The 11,755-nt window shown below is 32.0% G+C and overlaps 2 pseudogenes; one reads left to right on the top strand and one right to left on the bottom strand.

Annotated features, from left to right (window-relative positions):
• Window positions 1-8,989: 8,989 nt before the first annotated feature.
• On the top strand, window positions 8,990-9,108 carry LOC118602063 (annotated as a pseudogene).
• Window positions 9,109-11,114: 2,006 nt separating this feature from the next.
• Window positions 11,115-11,233, bottom strand: LOC118602129 (annotated as a pseudogene).
• Window positions 11,234-11,755: the final 522 nt, after the last annotated feature.

The raw sequence follows: 11,755 nt of genomic DNA, 5'->3' as shown, positions 1-11,755 counted from the left end.
ACGGATAAAGAGCTTCCCAGACAAAAGTAAGCTAAAGGAATTTATCAACACCAAGCCAATATTACAGGAATTGTGGGAGGGATTTCTTTGAGAAGAATAACCATGTTTCAAAAACTTGAATAATGAATGGTAATAACTGTATATTTATCAAGTACCTCAAATGGAGAAGAATTAAGTGCTCTGATCACAAGATAGGTAGCTGAATGGATAAGAAAACAAGACCCCTACAGATGTTGCCTATAACAGACTCACTTCAAATTAAGACATACAGACTGAAAGGAAGAGGATGTAAAAATATATTGCATTGATGGACCTAGAGGGGATTTCACTAAATAAAGTAAGTCGGATAGAGAAAGAAAAATACCACATCACTTTATGTACATGTGGAATCTAAAGAACAAAATCAACAAAAATGGAAACAAACATATAGAGAGAGAATATTTTGAGGGCTACTAGACCATGAGAAGGGTTGGGGGAGTTAGGAGGGATGGTGAAAAAAGATAAAGAGATTAAGTACAAATAGATAGATACAAAATAGCCATGGAGATATAAAGTGTAGCATAAGGAAAATGGGTAATAATGTTGTAATACATATGTAAGGCAGAAGAGGGGTGCTAGGTTTAGTGGGATGATCACTTTGTGAGTTATATTGATCTCAGATCATTATGCTATGCAATTGAAATTAATATATTATTGTATGCCAACTAGAAGGAAAAAAAAACTAATTGAATTGTACAATGTAAATATGAGCAACTAATTGTCTATTATATTTCAATAAAGCTGAGAAAACATTAAAAGAAGTTAAAAGCTGAACTCAGAGACACAGAGACTATAGAATGGTGATTAACAAGGAATAGGAGTGGGAGAAAAGTAGAGATGTTTGTTAAAGAAAAAAACTCCCAGTTACAAGTTGAATAGTTCTGGGGATCTAATGACAGTATAGTGATTACAGTTAATAATACCGTATTATATACTTAAAAAGTGCAAAGAGAATAATCTTAAATATTCTCACCACACACACAAAAAAAGTGGATAATTATGTGATGTGATTCAAGTGTTAGCTGTGGTGGTGATCATTTTGCAATGTGTAAGTATATCAAATAAATAGGCTATACACCTTAAATTTACAGAAAGTTACATGTCAATTATATCTCAATAAAATGGGGGGGGAATAGTTGTTATGAGGATTAACTAATATAAATACTCTGCTTAGAATAGTGCCTGACATATACTTAGTTATGAATGTCTTAGTTTAAAAAGTAAACAAATAAAAACAATAAAAAGTAACAATGATTTGCATATTTTAATTTTATCAAATGCTAAAAAAGATCCAGGTATATATTTAGAGAATTACAGAATTCTAGGTCTAGAAGATAACTTACAAGACCTTGCTTTAATCACATCACAACTGTAGGTGTTTAAGATATGTAATCTCTAATATGTATAATGTGTTATATATCTTATAAGAAATATAATGTTATATATGTATGCACGAATGGTTACTAATTTAAAATAACTGATAGATTATCAGATAATGAAAAAGATGAAGTGGAAGGAGGAAAAGGAGGAGAAGAAAAAGAAAAGAGAAACAAATATTTGTAATACTTGTCTACTTCAGTGATTCTTTCTCAAAAGAACAATGAGCATGGGAATCAACTGACAAAATATTCTAAACATGTGAGCTAATACATGGTTTAACTAGCAATAAATAGAAAAGTCTTTAAAAAATAGTACAAATAATAGTCTTATATATCCCTTTTAATTTTTAAAATATTTATTGTGCCTTGATTGATAAAGGTGATTAAACGCAATGCTCTCTAACTTTTCCAAAGAAGTTAAGGAGACATTAGATGGAAAGTACAAATACGAAGCCCAGCTGCAAAATAATACTGTAAAGAGTTGCCATTAAAGGCAAGTGTTTCAGCACCTTCTGGCCCCCAGATCTACTGATATTATTTCTGTTAAACTGAACATTTCAAAAAGTTTTGTTATATTTTTGGTTTATTTTTGAATATGTGAAAAAAATACATTTGGTTTATTTTAATATGAACATTTTCAAATATATTTTGTATAGCCTTTCTTATCTTTCTAACAAATTATCATATTTGAATATTGTAGTTGCCTGAGCCTGGTGAGTTAAGAAAAACAGGAGTGTCAAACCAATTCCTGAAAAACAAACAAGCAAATAAACAAAAACTGAGACTAAGTCTTACATTAAAACTTTAGTACACACAGTATGTAGCTGCCAGAGATGATAAAAATGTGATCTTCCTATTAGTGACATAACCACATTTGTTTTACCTAACAAAATTTATTCTGATCATATTTATGGAGACAGATAAACTTAAATGGGTTCTCTGTGAACCCAATAGGTGTCTTCTTCTTCTTTTTCTTTAACCTAGTAGTTGCAACTTATAAAGAGTATGTGATGTTTACAGATTTCATATTAATGAAAAAACAACTTGAATGAAAATAAGCTTTCCACTTTAAATTTGCTAATTTCTGATATATGTCATAATAATTTTCAAAACTTGTAAGCTTTCAATAATTAAACTCAATATTTTCCCATGTTTCCACTTTTGTAATACTCACCCAGCAGATATTAAATGCTACATGCTAGATTTTGTTTTAGGTACAGGGGATACAGTGAAGAATAAGCCCTAATCCTCTCCTTTAGTGAAACTCATACAGAGCTGGAAAAACAGATAACAACGAAATAAAGAGATAAATTATAGTTTAAAATTGTGTTTTTTGCAGAAAAGTAAAAAAGGGTAAAATAGTAGGGTATTTTATTATAAGATACAAAGTATCATGATATAAAATGACTCCCAGAATTTGAAAGTTCACAGTTTCTTTACGGTTTGAAATTTTTATCTAATCATAAACAAATTAAATTATCAATACTTTTATATGTAAAGCTCTACTCTTGCCCCAGGTCAATGGTCAATTAAATTAAGTGTTCTTATTTTGTTATCTTTTAGTATATCGTTTATATTGGTGCCTTAATATATCATTTATATTGATGTCAGCAATGTTAATCGTCTGTTTTGCAGTCTAAATCTCTAATGCTTGGATAATAGCCCACAAACTTAGAATTTTAAAAGCAGGAAAAATCTAAACAAATTTCAAAGTAAGTAGAGATTAAGGAATCATATTTTGCTGATCAGGACCATTTAGTCCTAAAGAGAACTGAATTTCTTAAAATCTAAGGTGATTTGGAAACCCAGCTTATTTATTTTCTATCTTACTACTCTTTTTTATTCTGTGTGTTGAAAATATATGCCTAATGCATAATTACAACAGGTTGTCATCTATGTCATGTTATTTTAAAGGGAAATGTTAGAAACCTCACATCCCTCAAAATCACCTCATATGCTAGACAATGCCTAAGAGCCTTACGATTCATAAACAGTTTATAAATATTCCTTCAAACATTATTTATTATTCGCCCATTATTTGTGAATTAAGTTTGCCACGTGCTTTCTGAGGTCAGGATTTAATAGTGTGAAAAATAAGGAATTATATCACCATAGGGATGAGGAATGATGAGTAGTCCCATAGAAAACTCAAAAAACAAATGTTGCTAGTTTCATAATTTGGCCTAATAAACACAACCATGGAAGTAGAGAGGTTCTCTAAATCCTGCATTGTTTTCCATGAAGAGGCATGTGGAGGTCATATCCTATGAGACCTCCTTAAAAAGTTTCTAACTGCTAATTGAGCTTCTCCTCAATCTAACCTTAATGTTTATATTTTGTTTTCTCTATATATCTTATATCATATTTTTCTTTCTGTGATCTCAAAAAAACAAAAACCATGCTCTTTAAATATATTTTAGGAAAATCTTTAGAAATAATTGTTCTATTGTACAAAAAACATCATAATCAAGGGGTAAATAGTTTAGGGAAATAATAATGAAAAAGAAGAATTATATGAGAGATGGTGAGCATTTGGAAGAATGATTGCTGAATATATCTAATATAAAATGATCATTTCAAAACAAATATGGATTCTGGAGAATTATGTACTGTGTTGTCAGTATAGATGTGTATAATTATGTTAAGATATGTATTTGCCCCTCAGAAGTTCCTGGTCCTCAAATTCCAAAATAAAATTTTAGATTTATTTTTAGTCTCACCTCTCACCACCTCCTTACTGATCCCTGGTTCATTTAGCAAATAATTTTAAAACTGAGGAATTTCTGCTAATGTCCAGATGACTAACTACCTTATGCAGAACTAAATGGGGAAACCTCAGTATGGATTAAAGGTAGGGAAGAAGGGGTCTTAGGATGCAGACTTTGTTGATAATAAAAAACTCAAGATGATTCAGAAAAACTTTATGCATGGATGAAGATAGTGGGATTAGAAAACTAAATTAGTGCTCTAGTAATCAGTTAGGTACAAGAATCCCCATAAAATATACAATCGGAGATTTAATAAGGGAACTACCTTTACTCACCATAATGAATTTTTCCCACATATTCATTATGTTAATGTAAATAACTCTTATAAATATTTTCATGAACATGGATTTGAAAATTGAAATTATTCAATCCCCACGGATAATCCTATTATTCTTGGACTCGTCACTAATATTTTTCAAAAAAAAAAAAGTTTTCCTAGTATAGTGAGTGCTAACAAATTAAAAGGTTATTAGCATTATAAATTATAAAAGCAATATACACTCAAAAAGTACTTTTTTTTTTTTCTGGAGAATGAGATAGTGAGATTTGGATCAGCTTTATATTTAACTCTCAGCTATACTATCGAAACATAAGACATGCAAGAGAAACCCTTTGAAATTGATCTAGGCTTCCTTAACTGAGTATTTTACTAACTTTAAGGATGCACTGCCCAAGATATACACATTGATACTTTCGGTACAAAAAACCATAGTAAACAACACCTTGGTTATCTGTATTTTTCCTTTAACAAATGACACATTTTATTCTTTAGAGTTCATTATATTCATTTGAGCCTCCCAACCTGCTGTAACTGACATTTATATATTTCACTGTTTATAAAATTTGTCTCAGAATTGTGCGTTTACCCAAACAAAATGTTGTACAATTCCCAAGGGCTCTGTCTTAGCCTGAGTCTCATACAAAATAAATAGATGTGAAGCAAAAGTGTATGTGCTAACAGTTAACTGAGTAGTCCAATCCCAAGGAAGCAAGAGTGAGGGATGTAAAGGGAAGGAAAGCAAGGAAGGAAGGAAAGCAAGTGCAAGAGGGTGGCTTTCCTAAGCTAGCCCCAGCTTCCAAACAAGCTCAGTTAATTGCTCAGTTTCACAAGGCATCTTCATAGAAGCCCCATTAATAATTGTGTCTGAGAACAGCCTATGGGGGGCAGTGAGTGTTAGAGAAACTTGTCATATATCTGATCACGCACAATGTGTTTCTCCTTCCTCTTCCCCTACACACCCTCATTGATAAAGATAGCACTTCCACAAGGTCCTGTCACCAGTCCCCTGCAGGTGACTGATGCAGAAGCCAGAGCCTACTGGACACTCTCTGCCAATGCACAGTCACCTCGGTTTGTACCTTGTCCCTCTATGTTGCCCTCAAAGCCTAGGGATCTGTAGGGACAGCAAGAGCAGTTACCCTGCTTCACAAAGTTCTGCTAGAGCCACACCAGGATGTGGAGTAGCACATAAAATGATATCCATAGAGACCCTAACTTTTCCTACTGCAGTAAAAAATGTTTAGTCCTCCTATAAAAAAACAAAATGTGTGTCTGTTTATGTGGTGTGTGTGTGTATGTGTGTGTATACATATATATTTCTTTTTCTTTCACATTTCAATGATCAGAAAAGTCTTTCTGAGGGTTCTTCCAGAGATCTTTATGATTTGCAATCCAAACTTCAAAATCAAATGCAAAATCATTCTTCATCTTATATCACCTTTACCTCCAACCTCAGGCTTTTTTTTTTCCTTTGATCTTTGATTTATACTGGGACTTAACATCATTCTTCATTCCTTTCTTTAGTCTTTTCAACCTTAAACATTTTTTTCTTACCATTATCTACTCTTGAAGGAAACAGTTTTGATCACAACGATCTAAACTCTCCTATATCTTTGTCTTATCAAGTCAAATGATTCTTCCAAAGATTTTAAATAATTAAAAAGCAGTATACAAGAATGTTTATTGTTTGGTGTTCTCTTGCTTTATAAAATTTTCTTCAGCTCATCATTATTATCTTTTGGAGTGTACTAATAGCAATAATCAGTCAGTTGAAAAAGCCAGAATTATAATAAATTCTAGGAGATATTCATTGTTTTTTTTTTAAAAGTCCTTAATTTTAAAAGGATTAACTGTGCCTGATTTGTTTAACTTTCTTCCATAATAAAGTGAAAGGCCATAAATGAAAGGGACAATCTTTACTTTAGCCTACACTCTCAAATATTCTCTTAAATATTGTTTGAATGCAGTAACAGTTGAAGAAAAATATTTATCATCAAGCTGGAAAAATATGGTGACTATCATGCTAAAATAGTGGATAAATAAATTAGTTCCCCAGTTTATTTTCAAACAGAAAGGAAAAAAATCCAAGTTTCCTGAATTAAGATGATGAGGTAAAGATATTATACTCCATCTTATCAGGGGGAAAAAAAAAACATACAGAGAAAAAGAAACACAAATAGCAACTCTGGTGAAACTAAGAGACAACTACGCAGAAAGACTGAAAGTAACTGGGTAATGATAAATGATTTTATAGAAATAAGGAAGGTAAGTTGGTGCATGCAGAAGAAAATACTCTCAAGCAGTCAGTTGATAAAACTCACGTAGCTCTTCTAAATTGCAGAAGTTGGAGAGATGAGTAAGAAAAAATGAGTGTGGGGGAAAGGAAGAAGTGCTGAAAAACAGAATAGTATGAGCATCTGTTTAAAGAGCAATTAGACCTAAAGACCAATTCTATACAATTCTATTCAGTTCTGAAGGATGTTCTCCAGGTCAGATGACGTAGGAATCCTGTCACAGGGAAGGGCTAGAATACTGTCACGAATAAAAATACTCCCACATTGTCAATGTACTTCACTTAGTCCTAGAACTCTAGATGTCAGACGCTTACATTTCAGGCAGGTGATTGTAGAATTGTTCTCTGGAAAAATAAACTAATCTTAGAAATTATCTGCTCCACAGAAAAAACCATAAATCCTTTTGAACGTATAACCAAAGGGCTTCCAGTTATTAGTAATTCCATAGGAAAACCCAGAAATTGATAAAAACCTATTCATGCTTCTTTAGAAATTAAAATATTAATTCGATTTTAGATTAAGAGTGTGTCATCTATTGCAGTAGACCAGTTAGAAAAAAAAAAAAAAAAAGTGAAGCAACCGTACAGCTTTATTCTCAGGATTCTCTGGTTGGTACTCTTCACCTACATATTTTCTTTTTAAACTAACCTTTATTTTGAAACAATTATGCTGATTTGGCCTAATAATATTAATAATCAGGTTTATGGTGCCTCTCACAGGTAGAGGTTGGCTAAGTATAATCTTCCAAGATATTCCAGTCAATTCATAAATTAAGGGCTTCATTCAAATATGATGTATAAAAATGGATCAGACCTTTGCGGAGAGATTGCAGCATGAAAAGAAAGAGCCCTAATGAGAGAATTAAATATGCTTAGAAAAGGTAGAGAAAATGCAACAGACAGAAGAAAACTCCAAACTAGTTATAATAAATTTCATTAAAAAATGGAAAACAAAACTTATTCAAATACTGAAATAAAAAGAAATTAGTAATGGTATTAGAAGATAAAATTGAAGAAATTTACCAGAGTGAAAGCAAAGGAAATCTCATGACAGCCAAAGAGGCGCCCTGTGAACTTTTCGAATTGCAACAAAGACACGCAGGGTTAACGTGCTTCAGAAAAGAGCAAACATACTGGGCAAACTTCTGAAACAGCTTTGAATGAATGAAATTAGATATAATGGTAGAATTTGCAATGTTAATAGATAATGAGGAATAATTTAATAATGAATTTCAAAAAAAACTAAGCCCATAAAAAAAGAAAATTTTCAATACCAAAGATAACACAAAGTTGCACAAGAAAGGAAATTTAATCATAATATACTTCTTGGACTGGCAGTGAGAATTATTCATGAAGACATAAAATAAACAACATTTACAAGTAACACAAGTATTAAGCCAAGAAACTGTGATTGAGTTATTTTGGGAGTATGGTTAGATGGTAGAAAGAGTGATGTAAGGATGTCAAATTTTTTACTTATTGTATGTCAGTCTAAAGTTGATAAAAAAATCTAGACTGGTTTTTATTAGTTTTTCCTCAACTTAATATTCTGTGCTCTGTGTACCATGCAGCAATAAACAACTCAAGACTATATAGGTTAGCACCAACCCATTCGATATAGTTGGAAAGTATTGTGAAGGTGAAAGGAAAGAAAACTCAGCAAGTATTATCAAAAGGAAATATAAAGGGAACTATTAGAAGGTAGATCTTGAAGAATTAGTATAATCCGGTGGAATGAAAATGAGAAATAATTCCATGCCAAGGCAAACTATAAGATTGTAGACATGGAATCATAAAAGAGTAAGTGTAAATGGGAGCATAAGGAGAATACAAGATTAGTACTCTGGATAATGTGAGGTTTTAAAATTCAGAAAAGAGGAAATATTCATATTGTCACAAATGGCAATTTCCTCCTCTCCTTTTAAAAGGTGTATATAACTATCTAGATCAAGATCTAGATATTTCACAATTTATTCAACCATTCATCCATTGGGGAACACTTAGGTTGTTCCTATATCACTTGGTATTATGAATAATGCTGCAATAAACATAGGAGCACCCATATATCTTTGAGGCAGTAATTTAATTTCCTAAGGGTATATGCAAACTTAGAGGACCGTATGTTAGGTGAAATAAGCCAGGTATAAAAAAAAAAATTGCATGACCTCTCTCATATATAGAATCTTAAAAAGTTGAATACATAGCAGCAGAGAGTAAAAAGATGGTGTCCGTCTACGGCCGTGCTACCCTGAACATGCCCAATCCCGACTGATCTCAGAAGCTAAGCAGGATCAGGCCCAGTTAGTACTTGGATGGGAGACCACCTAGGAGGATCAAGTGCCGTAGGCATTGAAGAAAAAAAAAAAAAAAAGAAATAAAAAAGATGTTTTCCAAGGTTGGAAAGGTGCAGAAAATGGGGGGTGGGGGTGAAGCTGGTCAAAGGGTGGAAAGTTGCAGTTATGAAAGATGAATAAATCTAGAGATATAATATACAGCATGATGATGATAGTGAATAATCCTGTATTGAATACCAGATACTTGCTAAGATTATAGACTTCAGGTACTCAATACACACACACACACACACACACACACACACACACACACAAATGGTAACCATGTGAGGTGAATATGTTAATTAGTTTGATTGTAGTAATAATTTCACTATGTAATGTATATCAAATCATCATGTAATACATCTGAAATACAATTTGTATTAAAATTGAAATTAAAAAGAACTGAGAGCTTTTATACATTTTGAAGACATAGCTAAATAGTCTAGGAAAATTAATCTGACAATAAAAAGCAGGAAGTATTGAAAAGATCAGAGTCTAGAGACTAAGATATTAGGACCTTTTGGTAGTCTGACGATGAAGAGATAAAATCTCTAAGTAAAATTAGAAGAGTGAAGATGAAGGAGAAAGAAGGGATGATATACATTTCAGAAGCTGAAAAGATGTAGCATCTGAAGAAGAAAAAAACGAGTAAATGATGACTTTCTAGTTTCAAACTGGGGCTAACTGAAGAATGGGAGTGCGGCCAACAGAAACAGAAATACAGAGAAAAAAGTGTTTATTGGGGATAAAATACTATTCATTTGTGACATTCGAGTTGTAAGGAATGATTAGCTAGCTCTCAAGTAGAAAGCAAAGTGATGCAGTTTATAATTTAATTGGAGTAAAAGGCAGAGGTTCAAACTACATAGGTCACAGTGTAGAAATGAAAGCTTAGAATATGAGAACGGATAATTCTACGAAGGGAGAAGAGACTACTTCGAGTTGAGTTTTCAACAATAACCACTATTAGGATTTAAGAGAAGGTAAGGTGGGTCAGAGAAGAAGCTATATTACCTAAGAAATACCAGCTACATAGAACTAATGAACGTCAATATGAATAGCTCCCGCAGTGCCACATTTTTATAGGCAAGTACAGTTTTAAAAGTTAAAGAATAAAAATTAAATTAAAAAAGAGAAATGCCATTTTATCAAAAACAAATGTTGACATTTTAATTAGCAGACATGCCTAACTTAACTTAACTAAGTCCTGCATACCACATTGTACCAGTGAATTGAATGTGAGCTGTTTATGATATTGAGACTGAATATTCAATATGGTTGGTCAAAAGAAGTCTATGTGGTAAATTGTTAGTTATTATTGCTTCATTTCATAATAACTTGAAACCATACATCTTATCAGGAAATTCACAATTCTAAAAAGCTTTATTTTGCCTGCCTAAAATGCAAGCAATCATTATCAGTGTGTATTTATAACATATTTATAGATTATTATAGGAAAAAATGTTTTCTGCTTTTCCACACTTCTTTATACATAGATATTTGCTGATTCTCTGTTTGTTTATTTGTTTGTTCTGTTTGTTTCTGGATTCATTTCCCTCAGTGCTTTTATTTTACTTTATTTTATTATTCATTAGTTAATGTCCATGGGATATTTAGTTCACTGAAAAGTATTCTGCTATGTATATTACTGCAAAAATAAAATGTATCCAGAATCAGAATGAACATTTCTGATTTTTTCCTTAATTTTTTATCATTTATTTTGTGGCAAACCCTTTTCTAAGTGCATTATGTAAACTAACTTATTTAATGCACAAGACAACATTATGACGTAAGCACTGCTGCTTATACCAATGTTTTAAACACAAGAAAACAAGTGTCAGTGCAATTAAGTAACCTACATAAGATCACAGTGTATGAAATTCCAGCAGCTTTCTTTTTACTTTTTTTAATTAAAAAAAATTTTTTTAAGCGAGGCAACACTTGATTAACCCCACAGATTGCAAGGACCTTGTCAGCTTACGATTATTTATTTTATATTTTATTTTTTACTATTTTTTATACCTATAGCACCTGGTCTTCCTAGTCAGTCTCCCATCCAACTACTAACCAGGTCCCACTATGCTTAGCTTCTGAGATCAGATGGGATCAGTCTTGTTCAGGGTAACATGGCCATAGACTCCAGCAGCTTTCTTAAGACCTCTGAAATTTAAAGACTTTTTTTCTTGCCTTATCTGAGCTGTGAGCATTAGAAAACCTAGAATGTTATTTTGTTTATTTTATGGTTTTGTTTTGTTTTCCTCCCCATCTTTATTTTGTAAAATTTGCCAATGTTTTGTTTTTCTTGCAAAGCTACTTATTCAGAATTTACTTATTTCTAATTGTCTTCTAGGCACCATGTCATTTAAGATATATCATTTAGTGATATATCTTATCTAAATGATATAAAGTGACAAGGATTTTTGTTTTATGGATCTAATATTTGATTTCCTGTTAGTGTAAAACAATAAGAGAACAGTTAATTTTTCTTTTTTTTAATCCAAGAAATATATTGTATTAGTTTGCTAGAGCTGCCACAACAAAATACCACTGCCTAGGTGGCATAAACTTGTTTAATTACAAGAAATTTACTTTCTCACAATTCTAAAAATGAGTCCAAGAAGGCATTAGAAGGTATGTTTTCTCTTTAGGCCTCTCTTTTT

Source organism: Rousettus aegyptiacus, unplaced genomic scaffold, assembly GCF_014176215.1.
Source record: "Rousettus aegyptiacus isolate mRouAeg1 unplaced genomic scaffold, mRouAeg1.p scaffold_m13_p_4, whole genome shotgun sequence".
NCBI lineage: Eukaryota > Metazoa > Chordata > Mammalia > Chiroptera > Pteropodidae > Rousettus > Rousettus aegyptiacus.
Note: the sequence above shows the minus strand (reverse complement) of the source record. Positions and strands in the feature narration are given on the sequence as shown.